Source organism: Felis catus, chromosome B1, assembly GCF_018350175.1.
Source record: "Felis catus isolate Fca126 chromosome B1, F.catus_Fca126_mat1.0, whole genome shotgun sequence".
Lineage (NCBI taxonomy): Eukaryota > Metazoa > Chordata > Mammalia > Carnivora > Felidae > Felis > Felis catus.
This window is the reverse complement of record NC_058371.1, coordinates 30,870,401-30,888,217: the sequence shown is the minus strand read 5'-3', so window position 1 is coordinate 30,888,217 and position 17,817 is coordinate 30,870,401. Positions and strand designations below refer to the sequence as shown.

Here is a 17,817-nt window from a genome sequence, read left to right as displayed (position 1 = left end):
CTCCATTTCTCCTGAATGCCATGTGGAAACATAATCATGGAGTACACAGCTTTAAAGTATATGCCATAGGCGATGGAAAAGTACCAGCTTGAAGCTCTGGCTTCAAGGCCAACAATGGTAGAAGGGGTTCCTATTGGCTTACCTCAGGTCAAGGGTCACAGCTAGGGTCATGGAGCTAGAGTCACACAGTACAGAGGGGATGCTCCCGAGGTTAACTGTATGCATGATGACCATGTGGGTGGGAGTGAGGGAACAGGGGTCACAGCCTCCAGAAAAACCAAAGAACCAGGCAGGCCAACAATGTGGCCAACACAGAAACCTTAATGCAGCGCAGCAGACCTAAATGCAGGTTTGGGCATGACGTGGCCACTGTGAGACCATTTCTCTGACAACTGGCTGCCCCCCAATCCTGCTTAAATATCCCTCTACTTGGAGCAACAGAGACCCTTGTTTAATCGTGATGAGACTTCACCTAAATCCTCACTGACAACACTGAAGTATTCCTCCCATTAGACCTTTCTCTCTTACATCCCATACATCATAGTCTCACCTGCTCTCAGAATGACCTCTGGGGAGGGAATGGCAATGAATGACAATACTGCCCCCCTTACCTTCAGACTTCCCCTTTGCAGCCATCAGAGCTCTCTTGACTTTTCATTCAGCATTTCCTGGGACCGAGGGGAGAAGTGTAGGAGTAGGTGGCACAGAGAACTACTTTTGCTACCAGCAAGTGCTGTAGATTTGCGGGGATGTTTCATCATCCATGGAAACCATTTGTTTAAGCAATTAGGAATTTGGGTCTAGGGCATTTGTAGGGATTAATGACCAGGTGGTAAAAACTGACTGCTTACAGCCTTGTCAAGGGCTGTTTATCAGCAGGAAATGACCTGCTTCAAGGTGACTGATGACATTTAGTTGGAAAATTAGATGAACAAGAGCACATACTCACTTTGAGTGACTCAAGGATGACAATATAGTGAAAGCTTTCCTTGGGCAAGACTAGCTTCTCGGTTAGCCATTTGAAGCATTTTGCCCTTGGTTTTAGACACAGAGGTCCTCTCTGTAAACATTCTTTTCTTTTAGTGGACCATAGAGAACTGAAATCATGAAATGAGAAAAATATCTGCATCACTGTTGTGTAGATATTTAATCCTAAAATTCAGCACAAATATGAGGTTATGTGATGCAGTGGAAAGAATAGGCCAAAAGTTGGGGCCAGAATTCTAGACCTGACTGTCATTCCTTACCTTTGTGACCATGAAGAAGTCATCTCACTTCTAAGTTTATTTGTGTCCCAAATAAAGCAAGTGATCTCAAAGGTACTCCTAGCTCTGTCATTTTGTAAGTATAGCTGTGGACTATGATCATCAAGTTATCTGGAGAAAATGTGATGCAGTCAGCAATATGATTTTGTTCTTGTTGAATGCTATTTTTTTTCCAATGCAGTCAAAGATTCTGCATATGCTGGTCACATGGGATACTCAACAACTTATTTTGGTGACTGAGTGAGATGCCTGTGAAATACTATGCTTCTACTCTTGCCATTCCTGTCTCAGAACCCGATGTGCCCACCCTCTTGGTACTCTTCATCTGGTCTTGTTCATAGAATGCCCATAACGTTAACAAATCAGAAAGGGTAAGCCATAAGCCCACCATTACTGGGAAATTTATAGTTCATGGCTGCCAGATTTGAAAAAGGGTTTTGAATGATGGGGTGGGCTGTTGACAAAGGGAATTGCCCTGGGTGAAGCTCACAGGGCTGGAAGGGAAAGTTGTGGCAATGGTACCTTCATGCTTAGGTTACAATGGACAGCCAGGACAAGAAAAACAGCCTCTTGTTGGAAAAGGCAAGTCAGGAGCTAAAGTTTCTTTGTGGCATTAGGATGATGAAATTATCTTCAAAGAACAATATTTTCCAACCAAGAATGCATTTGGGGCATCCAAAGCCATAAATCGATAGGTATTTTATAGAACACTATGAACACTTAACTCACCTGAAGCCCACAGTGGCTCTGTGAAGGAGGTTGTTATCGCCATCTATCAACGAGAAAATTGAGGCTTACCTGGGATAAATAATGTTCCCAAGGTCATGCAGCTGAGCTCAGACACTATTCCTTGCCTGATTCTAGAACATACCATACTGTTTCTCCAGGGGGAAACAGAGCAGATAATCTGCCTCCAAATAATTAGGAGTGAACGATGAATTGATGCATTTAATTTTAACCCCAAATGGAAGCTAACGCTTAAATGGTGTTCACTGTGCACCAGCTACTTTTTCAGTGCTTTCCATAAATGAACTGGTTTAATGCTTACTATGTGCCTTGGACATAGTTACTATTAACTTTATTCACCTAGTGAAAGGGAGTCACGTAGCAGTTGAGTAACTAATCCAAGATTCCACAGCCAGCAACTGGTAGTTTTAAAGCCTCATGATGATCTGTCCCTGTTGATTTTGGAAGGTAAAGAATAAAAAAGAACACCTTGGGATTGGCTGTAAGACCAAGGGAGGTTTCACCTCCATACCACGTGGTTTAATTTTCACAAGGGGGAACAGGCCAGTGAAAAGAGAATATGAGTTTTCTCTGTGATCCCAGCCTCAGCTGGAGAGGCTACAGGGCAGGTACCCAGCCTGCTCTTGCTCTGAAACAGTGGGATTCACCTCTGGCAAGGGAAGCAAAGGACAGAAACATAAGCTGCCATCAATTGATTTCTTTTTAAACATTAGAGGGGGAAAAAATAGGCAGATGATAAGTCAGCACTTTAAAGCTTTGCAGATTGGGACGGTGTTAGTCAAATTGCTAGGATAAAGTAGGCAGAGTTAGACGGAGCAAAGGAGGATACCTGGAGGTCATTACATGCTGTGTATCTTGACTGCCGCAGCTACTGCTCTAACTCGTTAAAATTTTCCCAAAGGGAATGAAATCAAGAGGGAGGAATCTCCACAGAGTGGAAAGAGCCTGGGGCTGAAGATGGAACAATTTCTTAGCAACCTTATTGACATTAGGTTCTGTATGAATCAACAGTCCAATATGGTTACAAAAAGAGAAAAGTGGGCACAGCTGTCTTGGCCCCGTCAGATAAAAAGTACACAGAACAGAGGACGTGAGACGTGATGGTTCCATTTTATTCTGTGTCGGTCAGAGCCCACCTGGCATAGGGTATCAGGTCTGGACATCATGTTGAGAGAGAGTACAGCTGGGGCAGAGCCAGTAGAATGCGTGCAACCGTTAGGCCCAAAGAGAAGGGAAAATTCTGACCGGGGAAGGGCTGAGGTTGGAGCAGAAGCTGTCCCAGAGATATGAGAGAAAAGGTGTGGATCTTGGGCAACTGGCAGATGACACTTCCTAGAAAATCAAGAAGAAAAACCTATCACCATCCAGAGCAGCGAACACTTTCTGCAAGAAAGTACTCTTGTTAGTTGCATTTTTCTATAATAACCAGAAATTAGTTTTCCCTGACTACCCTTTTACATTGCACTCCCACGTGACCTCTTTCTCTAGCCCACATCCCTACTTAGTTTTCCTCTATGGTCTTTATCAATGCTTATTTATGATCTCCATCTATTAGAAATTACACTCACAACGACATTCATTGTCCATTGCCTCCTGCTGTATTCCCACTGTCCACAATTGTGCCTGACAAAGTAAGTGCTTGGGAAATATTAATCGAATGAATGAATGAATAAATGAATGAGGTAGCAGCAACAGAAATAGTGAGATACGCAGAAGACAGGGTGGCACACGTGTCTCACTGCCCGGGTGCTGGAAGCACAGATGACTCTGACCATGGGAGATTATGAATGTCCTGTCAGGTGGAGGTTGAGTTAGATGACCATTCCTACACTAGCAACTTTATGAAACTTCAGGAATATGAAGGGGAAGGATGAAAACAGCTTTCTGGACAGAAAAAAAATTCTAAAATGAAACTTGAAGTTTTTCACCTGTGAAGGAACTAACAATCTGGGTGAAAATGAGCTCTCTAGACTGTTACAAACTTTCTTAGTTTTGGCGGTCTGTGGTGCCAGGAGAGATTTTGAAAACCTTTATTTGGAATATAAAAACCCATGTAGATGTTAGTGGAACGAACCCTCACAGCTGAAGGCTAAAGATAGAGAAAAGCAGGTGGTATAGAAGAAGATGAGGCTCGTGTCTCTGAAGGCTGTGGGAGAGAATCCTTCTTTCCTTCCCAGCGAGGTTACCAGCAATCTTTGGCATTCTTTGGCTTTGTAGATGCCTCACTTAATCTCTGCCTCTGTTGTCACAGGGCATTTGCCTGTGTTTCTGTGCCCAGATTTCCCACTTTTTGGGGGGGATGTTTCTTTATTTTTGAGAGAGAGAGAGAGCACAAGCGACGGAGGGGCAGAGAGAGAGAGGGGGACAGAGGATACGAAGCGAGCTCTGCACTGACAGCGGTGAGCCCGATGTGGGGCTCAAACTCACTAACTGTGAGATCATGACCTGAGCTGAAGTCAGATGCCCAACCAACTGGGCCACCCGGGCACACCCAAATTTTCCACTTCCTATAAGGACACCTGTCTCTGGATCAGGGCCCATCTTAACCAGATGATACCTACAAAGACCCTGCCTCCAAATAAGGTCACATTCACAGGTTCTGGGACTTAGGGCATAAACATATCTTTGGGGGGAGGGACACAATTCTACTCATAAGAACATATCAAAAACACCAAGTTGGGCATCTGAGGCCTGAATGAACCAACTTTTCCTGGATGGTCAAGCCTTGCCTCCTACCCTGCCCTTTGGGGATAGTGTGTGTAACAGGAATAGGGATCGTCCTACTGTCTCCCTTCCATATTCAGAAATTACAGGAGAGTACACTCTCCTAAACTCTGACCTTTGAGGAAAGCGAACATAAAAGCAAATAAAAACAATTTAACTTCAAAGCTTTGGCTAGGGTCTTTGAGGAGCTAAGGTATGGCTTTCGAAGGGCAGATTTCTCTATAATGAGATTGTAGTTAATATTGTTGCTTCCCTTTGGGTAAGAAACTAATGATGGTGTTCCCTTTCCTTCACCAGTGGTTGTTCAGATTTCAAGACATTTGGGCCAATATGATTTATTTATTCTTCATTCATTCAACAAATATCTACTGAGTTTCCATTACATGCCAAATACTTCTAAAATGTGGCTACAAATGCTCTATGCATTAGATGTGACCTCTGTTATTGGTTTTTAAATCTCATCACTGTTAAAAAGATGTCTAAAAGAACATGGAGAAAAATGGCACTTTGTCCAGAAAATGGTACTATGCAAATAAGTTTCAACTGGCATGTAGAAGGTCTTCATGGCTACTCTAAAAATGCTGAGAATACAGGAGCCGATGAGGCAAGATGGACAAGAGGCTTGTCTGAGGTTTCTGCAAAGAAAAGCCAGGGTCCCTCTCCCATTGGGTGTGAACAAGGGTATACTGCTGTCAGAGTTGCTGACTCTGAGGGTATGAGCCCTAAGGTAAAGCCAATGCTTTGTTCAACAGAGCAGAGAGAGGGAAAGAGCTCGAATCTCTGATGACATTGTTGAGTAGCTGACCTAACCAAACCTTATATTAGGGCATTCTGTGTTATGAGAAAATAAATTCTGAAAATAAACATTGAATTAGGTTTGACTTTTGCACTGCTGATGGGAAAGCAAACTGGTGCAGCCACTCTGGAAAACAGTATGGAGGGTCCTCAAAAAATTAAAAAGTGCTACCCTATGATCTAGCAATTGCACTGGTAGGTATTTATCCAAAAGATACAAAAATGCTGAAGGGGCACATGCACCCTGATGTTTATAGCAGCACTATCAATAATAGCCAAATTATGGAAAGAGCCCAAATGCCCATCGACTGACGAATGGATAAAGAAGATGTGATATATATATATATATATATATATATATATATATATATATATATATCGGAATAATGCTCAGCAATCAAAAAGAATGAGATCTTCTCATTTGCAACAACGTGGATGGAACTAAAATGTATTATGTTAAGAGAAATAAGTCAGACAGAGAAAGATAAATATCATAGGATTTCACTCATGTGGAATTTAGGAAATGAAACAGATGAACATAGGGGAAAGGAAGGTTAAACAAGATAAAAACAGAGAGGGGGAGGCAAGCCATAAGAGACTCTTAAATACAGAGGATAAACTGAGGGTTGCTGGAGGGGTTTTTGGGTGGGGGCATGGGCTACATGGGTGGTGGGCACTTGTTGGGATGAGCACTGGGTGTCATATGTAAGTGATAAATCACTAAATTCTACTCCTGAAACCGTTATTATGCTAACATGTTAACTAACTTGGATTTAAATAAAATTTTTCAAAAAGGAGGTGGGTTTGGACTGAGTTTTGATTTTTTGCATGCTAAAGATAACACTGACATGGGCAGCCTATGTCTTTCTTAAATTCCACACAGTCTGAAGGCCACAGGAGAATAAAGGAGAATGGCACCTCTCTGCTTACCAATATCCTGTCTTTACTATGTGTTGTTGTAGGAGATTTTAGTTGTTATGTTTTGAAAATGGAAACAGTTGGTGAGAAGAGAGTGCATTTATAGGCAGGGAAGCCAGGAATTGTGTCTTCAAGCAGACTGCATCTCAAATGCTTTACCTTTTTTTCCTTTTTTTAAGCTCTTTCTGTAAAGCACACAGTTTAGAAACATCTTCCTTTTTGTATAGTATGGTAGGCCCTTCTTATCCATGGGGAATATGTTCCAAGATCCCCAGTGGATGCCTGAAACCATGGAGAGTACTATGGATAGTCCCAGTACTAGTATACTGTTTTTTCCTACACATATAGACATATGGCAAAATTTAATTTATAAACTACGCACAGTAAGAGATTAACAACAGTAGCGAATAATTACAACAATATACTATAATAAAACGTATGTGAATGTGGTCTCTCTCTCTCTCAGAATACTTTATGGTCCTTCACTCACCCTTCTTGTGATGATGTGAGGTGATAGAAATGCCTATGCAATGAGATGAAGTGAGGTGAATGACAGGCTTTGGGCTACCATTGACCTTCTGACCATCTGTCAGAAGGAGAGTCATCTGCTTAGACTTCGGTTGACCGAGGATGACTGAAACCGTGGAAAGCAAAACCGATAAGGATAAAGGGAGGCTGCTGTAATCCTTTTCAGTTCACGGTCAATTTCGTAAAATCTCAACAGCCATGAGCCATGCGGTGGAATCATGGGGAGTGGGAGAAGGAGGCTGTAAGAAGTATAGCCTGTTCACGTTCATCACCGGCCAGTGCACGGGAGGAGACAGCACGCTAGGAACTCTCATCAGTGAGCAGACGCTGATGGTGAATAGAAGTCAACACTCGTTCCGTCATGGAGACCCATAAAAGAGCAGAGAACTGTGGAAAGGCAGCCGCAGCATAGAACTAACTTAGAGAACAAATGAAACAAGCCCACCTTTCCCAAAATTCACGAGAGAGCGCTCACCTTTGAGGGTGAGAGAATTGCTGCCATTTGCATGGTATTTACCGAGAGTTTAAATTAAAAAAAAATAATTATATTTCACACATCTTAAATTATTAACAGGCCAATGTCCCTGTTAATTTGCAGTGATCACCCTTTGTTCTCTGGGCAGTTGTCAGGCTCTCCTGTTTGAGCCATGTACTTAGATTGCGTGCAAATAGGTACTGCTTTGTGATGTGAGCAAGAGGCAGCTGTGCATTCACATGAGTGTATTGAGTGTTATCAACAAATATTCAAAGCCTTTAGGAACTGATATTTTGAGAAGTTGATTCCTGCCTCCTTCCCCATCCTCCATCTGCCCCCTTTTAAGACCGTCTCAGATCCCTTCCCCCAGTTGTCACCAGCATGTGCTTCCAGATCTGGGATGTGCTTTCTCCTATCTTCTTTATTTTGTCAAGTTTTAATTTCAGTGTTTTCGCTCTTCTGCCATCTGCTTTTTCTCCCTTTCTTTTTCATTCCCATCTCTTCATTCCTCGTTTTTCTATTTATCCCTAATAAGAACGATATACACTTTAAGTAATACACTTAGAAGCAAATACCCACACGCTAGAATTTCCCACTAGGAGAATCTGTTGTTGGAGAGGGATTATTGTAATGAAGAAAGAGATAGAGTGGGCTTTTATTTGTTTGTTTGGTTATTCTTCTTCTCATCTTTATTGTTTTCCTTCTCTCCGGTGCTTTCTTGCTTCTTTTTCTTGTTTCAGATTTTATTGTTGTTCTTCCAGATTTTGCTCTATGTCTCTTATTACCACTTTCTCAAAACATTTGGGTGTTGCATTGGTTTGTCAGGAGTGCTGTAACAAACTACCATAAACTGACTGGATAAGACAACAGAAATTTATTGCTTCACAGCTCTGGAGGCGAGAAGTCCAAGATCGAAGGGTTGGCGGTGTTGGTTCCTTCATGGCATAGGGAGAAATCTGTTTCATGTCCCTCTCTTGTTTCTACCAGTTCTTCTGGCAGTCCTGGTATTCTTCGTCTTGTAGATCCATGGCCCCAATCTCTGCTGTCATCTTCACATGGTGTTCTCCCTGTGCACATGCCTGTGTCTAAAGTTCCCGCTTATTTTTTAAATAAGGACATCAATTATATTGGATTGGAGTCCATCTTAATGACTGCACCTTAACTTGATCATATGCAAAGACCCGATTTCCAAATAAGGTCACATTCTCAGGTATTGTGGGTTAGGATAACTACATCTTTTGAGGGGGCACAATTCAACCCACAACAGACATCATATGATTGGTCATATGACCAGTCTTCTATGGGGGCCCAAATACTGATGAATATTGTGATTTCTTCTTTACATGTCAGCAATACATCAGGGATCTCTTCAGGACCATCAAACTCACAAATTCTGTTTGTTTTTGTCAGAGATGGAACTCAGATCAAGTTTTGAATTTGGTGAACACATCCACATTAAAGTAGTGTTTCTCAGGTGGTCACAGAGTTACAGTCTGGGGGTAAAACCTCCCTCATTCCTTCTTATTTTTAATCCACTTAGGTATAGTGAAAGCATTAATCATATGCTTATATCACGCAGAATAATTAAGCAGGAGAGTTGGGCCTTGAAGGCTACTCTCAATAATCAGCATTGTTTGTGAGTAGCCATGATGATGTAAAGAAGGAAGCATTGCCTTCGATGACTTCAGTTTCCTCCTGCCAACTAGAGGTTGGCCCCATTTACAACTGGGACAGGGCACCTCATGTAGTACCGAGACATGGACCCCTAGGAGCCCATCTGGTCCGTAACCACTGCTCTGTGTAGGTGGCTGCTGAGACATCTTTTGTTTCCATGACCCTACAGCTCCGGTAGCTCTTATGCTGCCTCAGGGCTACCCCGGACAACCAGGAGTCTTTGTGAATCTGTCTGGCCCTGTTACCCTTAGACCAGTACCATGTAGCCTTTTTCTCTCTTTCTGTCATCTGTGCACCTCTTTCCCCGGACCTTTTCTGGGGAAAGATGTGCACATTCTTCTCCCAAGAGCACACTGATTTCTTGGCTCTTATCATCTGTCTTTTTTCATCTCTTTCTTTCCCTCTCTCTCTTTCTCTCCACCAACCCCCCGCCCCGCCCCCGCCTTATCCCCTCCTTAGCTTTGGAGGAATCTTTTTCTTATCTGGAATGGGAGTGGACATTGAGGTCTCGTCTATAAGCAAGTCCAAATTCCTCAAGGGCTTGGGGCTTGGGGAACACAGGACACAGCCTGTCAGGCCATTTGTGCTTTCTGCCTGTCACATGCTTCTCCATAGACAATGTAGAGAAAATGGATTGTTTGCCTGAAGAGAGGAGGTAGGAAAAGGGGAAATGCCATGATAAAAAATCACATTTCCAAAGCAATTATATCAAAGAAATAAGAAGGGCTCTTCATTTTGCTGGGAAATTTGCTTTTTGAATATATTCCACTTGTAGTGATTTAAAAGTATTTTTTAAGGAAGGGTGTGCTAAGCAGGGCCTTAACTTCTTTAATCTTTTTTAGTATTACTATATTTGTATGGTAAATGTATGCTAGATTTGGGATATATAATTGCTTGGCTGTATTCAATAGTAATGTTCAACATGGCACACAAAGCTGTTATTTTTAGCATCCTGAATAAAAATGTTTTCTCTTCTTAGACCGTAGCCTTCCCTGTCACATCCATTCAAATTAACCCTGATACATTATTGATGTATCCTCAATACTCAGTTTCTATACGTAATTTTAACCAGTAAACATTTTTAAGACCTAAGATGCTTGATTTTATAACTGTGGAACTTCGAGGTATTTAATATTGCCTGCTTTCCAACCCCCCGAGTCCTCCTTTTCTTTTTCTTTAAATGTTTTAAAAAGTTTACTTATTTATTTATTTATTTATTTATTTATTTATTTATTTAGAGAGGGAGAGAGAGCACAAACAGGGGAGGGGCAGAGAGAAGGAGAGAGAGAATCCCAAGCAGGCTCCGCATTATCAATCCAGAGCCCAATGTGGGGCTCAAACTCATGAACTGTGAGATCGTGACCTGAGCCGAGATCAAGAGTTGGACACTTAACCAACTGCACCAGTCAGGTGCCCCAATTCTCCTTTTCTAAAGCTATGGGCACAGGACCCCAAAACAGCCCTATGCTGGTCTCTAGGACTACTTCTGACCTCAAAATAGGGGGAACTTAAGATTCTTATGCTCACCCTGTTAGGTGAATTTCCAAGTGGCTCCTGGGTTGCCCGTGACCTTGTGCTCCAAGCTTACCAGCTAGGCTTTTGAGGTGCTTCTGAGACACAGACCGACTGTGCCCCAGTTCTGGTGCTGATCAAGCACCTCTCGACAACAGATCTAGAATTACTGTTCTCCCAAAACTGGGTCATAGGATGGCTGGCAGGGAGAATGGGACTTTCCAGTTTCAGACAGTCTTCTCCCAGGTTAATCATATGCCCACACATCTAGATACCTCTGTCTCTTATCCTCGGATCTCCTAGGCTAGAGCTCTATTTACTGAACACTATGGTAGTCACACTTCTCTCACTCTTTCTCGCGTGACACACACCAATTAAAGCAACGTTTTCTCTTAAGAACTCACCCCTTTTGGGCTTATATATCAAATCCTTTGCCTTAGCAGGGTGCCCTGTGTAACCAGTGCCCAGTACTAAATATTTCAGCTGTTTGAGATAGATGTCCTCCCCACATCTACTAGAAGGCAGCTTGGCCCTATGTCTCCATGCAATACTCTAGCCCAGAGTCAGATGTTAAATATGTGTGTGTGTGTGTGTGTGTGTGTATATATATATATATATATATATATATATATATATATTGCACCCACCCACCCGGCTATTCAGGGTAACCCTGGAATTAGATGTGGAGTGTTTTCCCCTCTCAGCTATACTGAGACCTCTTGAGAGAATTTTGTTCCTTCTTAAGGACTCCATTCTTCCACTTGAAAAAAGGACAATTATAGCTGCCCTTTCACGAGTGTTACGGACAGAAATGATGGTTATGAAGAGATTTTCCTCAAACTGTTAACATGGTTGCTTCTGAAGAGTAGAATTGTGTGTATATGAGGGGAGATCACTTTCAATTTTATTATTCAATTTATTTACTTATACATAATGAGAAAATACTACTTCATCATTATCATCATCATCATCATCATCGACAACAACATCATTATAGTAAAAAATAGAGAAAAATGAGATTGAAGACTAATTCAGGCCAGAAGCCAGAGTCTCTTGCTTCCATGCTTGGACAATTTTAAGGGCTCTCTGATGCTTTACTGTAGAGGACTGATTTCTGATCTTTTCTGGTAACATTTCGACTTTCCAGTAGGTCCTCTGTAGAAATATCACTAGGGTGGAAAAGAGAGACAGCTTAACAGAAAGAGGGCATTCTGAAAACGGCTGTAGAATCTGAGGAGAACATGGGTCGGAATTGCGAGACTGAGGTCTGCCAGAAACGACAGCTTAGGCCTTTTGATCATGGTTCCCCTGTGAGCTGTTCAGCTGTGCTTCTCTAGCTTCTCATGCTCCTGCTGCTCCAAATCCTGTTGCTCTTTGGTAGAAAATCTGTCCCATGCTAAGGGGGGACCACTACATGCTCTCAACATCCATTAAGTACCACCTGAGTGGTTACATCACTGCTCTCAAGATCAGCATGAGTCCTGTGGCTGAAGGAGGCTTTCTCACCATCTGTAAGAAAGCTAGCTGCCATCTTCCATCTGTCATTGCAGACTTCAGGGTGCTTGGCAGAAGGCACAGAGCCATCAACGCTGGAATCATCAGACTTGCATTCAAATATTAGCTTGCAACTTAAAGGCTAAGTATTCATGGACAAGATATCAAACCAAACTATGCATCCTTTTTCTTTGTCTGTAAAAGGAATACAATTATAATCCCAACTCTGTAGGGTTGTTATGAGCATTGAATGAGATTATGCATGTAAAGGATTTAGCAGAGTGACTGGCACATTATAAATCCTCTTGAAAAGTGAGGATTATTGTGCTACTGTTGTCATGTTCCTAAGAGACAAATATTTAGTAACTGAACAAGAGGGTGGTATTATCCCTTATCTTCATTACTTCCTGGTTAGAGTACCCGTGTGGTGCCTTTTTTCTCATATTTGGTGGTTTCTCATTTAAGCAGATTCATTGTTATCCTTAAAGATACGATTATTTCAGAACAATGTCTCTTTGGTCTTCAAGGTGCCCTGTTTTGGGGATTGAATCATGCCACTGGAAATTTTCTCCACAGCCAGCTAAACATCACACCAGAGTCGGACTATGCCTTGCTGAACCATCACTCTTGGCAAAGGTGTTCCAACGATGGTGTTTTTCCCAGGCACATAGGACATTCCAGGTGCCACCTTTTCAGCATATGCCTCCCGTTTTCAGAATGGCTCAGGTAGAAAGTTAAAGGAAACGATGAAGCCAGTTAGTCCAGAGAAGCAATTCATATGTCAAGGAGCTATTTAATATATTCAGCATTTATGAATTGAGAATTTAATATGTACCAGGCACCATAGTGGGGTTGGGCATAGAGAGGTGAATGAAGTAGGCATGATGCCTGGCCCCTTGTGGAGCTCACTATTGGGTGGGTGTGGGAATCAGGTGTGTAAGCTAACAAGGAGGGGAACAAATGCATAAATAGGTAATTATAAAGTGAGCACATCTAACAAAAGGAAACAAACAGCTAGCTGTCATAAGGAATAATGGGGTAGGGATCAGAGAAAGCCTGTTTTAATCAGCAATATTTAACCAAAATTTTGAGGATAAGGAGATTTCATCAAAGAGCATTACAGAGAGAGAAAATAGCAAAAACAATGGCTCCAAGGCAGTGTAATTTCAGCTGGTCCAAGGAATTAAAAAGGAGGCAGTTTGGGTAGAGTGTAGTGAGGTGGGAAGAGTGAGTCAATAAGATGGACAATATAAACACAGGGCAAGATCAAGCATGGTCTTGTGGACTGCAGTATCTAGTGTGAACATTTCCAAAAAGGAAATGGAGAATGGATTAAAGGAAAGTCAAAGAAAAAACTTCTCTCTCCCTCTCCCTTCCCTTCCCTTCCCTTCCCTTCCCTTCCCTTCCCTTCCCTTCCCTTCCCTTCCTTTTCTAAATATTTGACAAGTGCTTACTATGTGTCAGTATTATTCTAGTTACTGGAGATACTGAGCTAAACAAAGAGATAGAAATTTAGCCTTGGTGTTTCAAACATTCTACTCAGGAGGCTGTAGTCCAGTGTAGAGGAGTGAGGACCAGTTGAAGGAGTGGCAGCGAAGACGGACAGAAGCACAAGAGTTTTACATCCCTCCTTTCACCCCACACATCAGCTGGCAATGGCAATATTTCACCTAGCTCCCGACTCAGGTATCATGGAAAAACATTCCTTTAGCTCTCCTGCCTGACCTCTCCCCTACCCCACTGTCATCTGACTCCATGTCTCATTTCCAGAAAATGATGATGATGAGAAAAGCAAGAGAAACAGCCTGAAAGTACAAAATCAATATATGAATTAGAACATGAATCAAATGAACGGAAGGAAATGTTTGGGGAGAATGAATGATGGCAGAGTGCCAGCATCAATGTGCCCACTGTAAGAAGAATGGATCATGTCTTAGGGAAAGGATGGTTAACCTGGTTCACTTGAAGAGATTAGGTATAGGATTTTATAAACTCAAGTTCCCCATCAACTTCTTGGTCCTGACACTGAGGGAGGATTGAATCTTGGGGCCTCTACCTTAAATTTAAAGAAAATAGCATGCATTTTAAGAAGCCATTGTAACCTAGAATCTAGGTTCTGGAAAGACAAAAAAGGGGCATTTCCTCATAGATTTTCTCTGTTATAGCCGCTAGGGGCTCTTGAGCATTTCATACTATGTCTAGTCTGTATTGAAATGTACTGTAAGTATAAAATACTCACTGTATTTTGATGACTAAGTACAAAGATAAGAATATAAAATCTCTTGTTCAATAATTTTTATATTGGTTATATGTTGAAATATTCTAGAAATTGGGATAAGGAAAATATATTATTAAAATTAACTTCACCTATCCCATTTACTGTTTTAAAATATGACTACTAAAAACTTTATCTATGTAGCTCTCATATTTCCATTGGATAGCGCTGCTCTAGATAATAATAGTAAATAATACTTATTGGCACCAATGTGTTCCAGACACTGTTCTAAGCATGTCACATGTAATTTATAATTTTTATCCTCACAGCAAAATTTAAAGGTACATACTAACATAGCTCCATTTCTACAAATAAAGAAAAGAAGGCATAGCTAGATTAAGTAAATTTTCTAAGCTCCTATGAGTAGATAGTGGCAGAGCTGGGACTCAAACCCAGCCAAGCTAGCTCCAGAGCTCACATTCATTCATCTTATTACCCTTCTTCTTGGTGCTGAGGTGAGAGTTGCTTCAGAAGCTTATATGGAGCGGGGCAGTTATAACAAGGTCAACAATGACTTGATGCTTTTTTTGTACTGATTAGCAATTCTAGACTATAAGAAACAAAGACACACTCATATTGCCTGAGTTGATGGGGACTTATTATAAGGATAGAGAAGTAAGCAAAGAGTTCTGCCAATGACAACATCAGGTGTCATGGAGAACTGGAAAGTTATTCAGGATACCATAGTGATTCCGGTGTAAGAAACAATTCCTAGACAGCCATTCTTGGGTCGTGCCTTCTCTCTGCCTTTGTCTGAATCTATTATTGACTTGCTGCCTCATGGCTTCTATTTACTTAAGACTACTAACTGCCTTTTCTCAACATACTTATCATTTTCTTCTATACCTCTTTGTTGTCTCTAAGATTTGAATTCTGAGTTCCAGGCAGAACTCAGACAACCAGACTGGCTGGATTGGACACTTCCTAATCCAGAATGGTTCTAGCAAGCATAATTTTCTGCCAGACTCCCTTAGGTTACTGGCCTTCATTATGTTTAGCTCTATTTGGGACTGCAGCCATCACTGATTGGCTATAGACAGCATTACAAGACCCATGTAATGACGTGATAACAAGGTTTTTGGTTACGTTACCTCCATTCATTCATTTACCAAATATTCACTGAATGTCTCCTATGTGCAGGTACTGTTCTTGACTTTTGGAATTCATCAGTGGGGGAAAAAAGGCAAAGATCCCTGCTCTCATGGAGGTTACATTCTAGCTGAGAGAGGTAGACAATAACTAAGAAGCATAATAAGTACAACATTTGTTAGACTACGGTAAGGACTATGGAGAAGGAAATAGTAGGGGGTAAAGGGATTAAGAGTGTTGCTGAAGGGAAGCAGTTTGCATCATGTGATTAGGGTGGGCCTCAAAGAGAAGGTGAGCTATGTACAAAGCCAGGAAGGAAGAGAGGAAGTTAGCTAAGAAGGAACTGGGGGCAGAGCATTCGGGCAGATGGAGCAGTTAAAGCAAAGGCCTGAAGCCCGGCATGTTTGAAGAACAAGGAGGCTAGAATGGCTGGAGCAGAATGAGGAAGAGGAAGGAAGTAGGGGATGCAATCAGAGTGGTCAGATCAGGTTGCAGTTTGTATCCCTTTGCAAGGATTATGCCTTTTACTCCAAAGGAACAGGAGTCATCATCACGGGTTTTAACAGAACAGTGCCACGAACTGACTCACCTCTAAGCATACACTGGATGCTGGGTTACAAGCAGAGTGTCAGAAGGCAAGCATGAAAGCAGGGCTCTGGTTAGCAGACTACTGCAATGTTCCAGACAAGAAATGATGATTACTTGTGCCTGCGTGATAGGAATAGAGGTGGTGAAAAGTGGCTAATTCTGGGTATATGTTAAGCTAGAACCAAAGGATTTGCTCATAGCTTGGATGTGTGGCATGAAAGAAAGTGTAAAGGCAAAGATAACTCCAAGGTTTTGGACCCGAGCAATTGGTAGGATGGAGTCACCATGGACAAAGATGAGGAAGGTTGTAGGTACAACAGATATTGGGGTATCGGAAAGATCAAGTTCAGTTTGGCCACACTGAGTTTGATACGAATGCGGGCATTCAAGTGCACATGCTGAGTAAGCAGTTGGATATATGAGGCTGGTGTTTACAAGGGAGTTTTGAGTTTATAATATGCATTTGACAACTGTCAGAATGTAGACCATATTTACAGCTGTGAGACTCGATGAGCTCATCCAATTAGTCAAGGTACATAGAACACAGAAAAGGGCCAAGGACCGAACCCTGGGGTATTCCAACATCAAGGGCTTGTTTAGGAGAACAAAGTCCAGCAAAGGACACAGAGAAGTCACTGGTGACCTAGAAGAAAAATGGAAAGTGTAGTATCCTGGCAGCCAAATGAAGAGAATGGTTTAAGAAGGAAACAGTGAGAAACCGCAATAGGTGAAGCAAGAAAAGCATAGAGAACGAACCACCGGATGAACACGCGGAGGTCACTGGTGCCTTTGGTAAGAGCAGTTTCTGTGGAGCAGGGTAGTGGTGGATGCTGGCTGGAGCGACTTGCAGAGATAATGAGGAGAGAGGAATGAGAGACGGAGAGCACAGATATCTTCTAAGGATATCTACTACAGAGGGGGAGCAAAGGAATCAGGTGTGAGTTGGTGGGGGAAGTGGAGTCAAGAGGTTTTACTTGGCCTTTCCTTTTTTAAAATGAGAGAGGGGCTTACATGTCAGCATGCTAATGGGAATGGTTTGGCAGAGAGTGAAAAATGGAGACTAGAGAAGGGAAGGAATTCAGGAGTGAAGTCCTGGAACTGATGGCAGGGGTGGGATCTGGAACCCACGTGGAGGGGGTGATTTTAGATAGCAACATGAGAAGTTGATCCAATAACAGCTGGCGTGGTGGGAGATAAGCTGGGGGAGCCTGTGGAAGGTCACTTCTGAGTGGAGTGTAAGAAGTGGAAGGTAATGTCAAGAGTTGAGAGTAGGGATAGTGGAGTTGTGGGTTTCAGTAGATAAGAAAAGGTTTGGAATAATCTAGGAAAATGGGAAAGTGAATGGATTCTAGATAGTGATGGGATTCCTTAGATAGCAAAGCCAGACCTCTAAGGACAATAAGTGACTGTTGTTTTTTTGTGTGTTATTTATTTGTTTATTGTAAATATTTTTTAGTGTTTATCTGTTGTTGAGAGAGAGAGAGAGAGAGAGAGAGAGAGAGAATCCAAAGCAGGCTCCAGGCTCCCAGCTGTCAGCACAGAACCTAATAAGGGGCTTGAACTCCTGAACCGTGAGATCAGGACCTGAGCCACAGTCAGATGCTTAATTGGCTGAGCTACCCAGGCACCTCTGTTTTTTTGTTTTTTGTTTTTTGTTTTTTTAATGGAGTGAAATTTACCATCTACTTGTTTGAAATGAGTCAAATGCTGGCCAGGTGTGGCTCTTGGCAAAG

General features: G+C 42.0%; 1 protein-coding gene across 23 annotated transcripts in view; it reads right to left on the bottom strand.

Annotated features, from left to right (window-relative positions):
* Window positions 1-17,817, bottom strand: part of LOC101100463 — a 95,933-nt gene that overhangs the window by 37,981 nt on the left and 40,135 nt on the right. For 3 of the 23 annotated variants that reach the window (XR_002155700.3, XR_002155701.3, XR_002155699.3), the window contains one exon: window positions 3,104-3,344. The exons of the other annotated variants lie outside the window; for them this stretch is intronic. The gene's annotated coding sequence lies outside the window, so the exon portion shown is untranslated. Of the gene's footprint in view, window positions 1-3,103; window positions 3,345-17,817 lie in introns of those variants that run through there. 23 annotated transcript variants of the gene reach the window in all.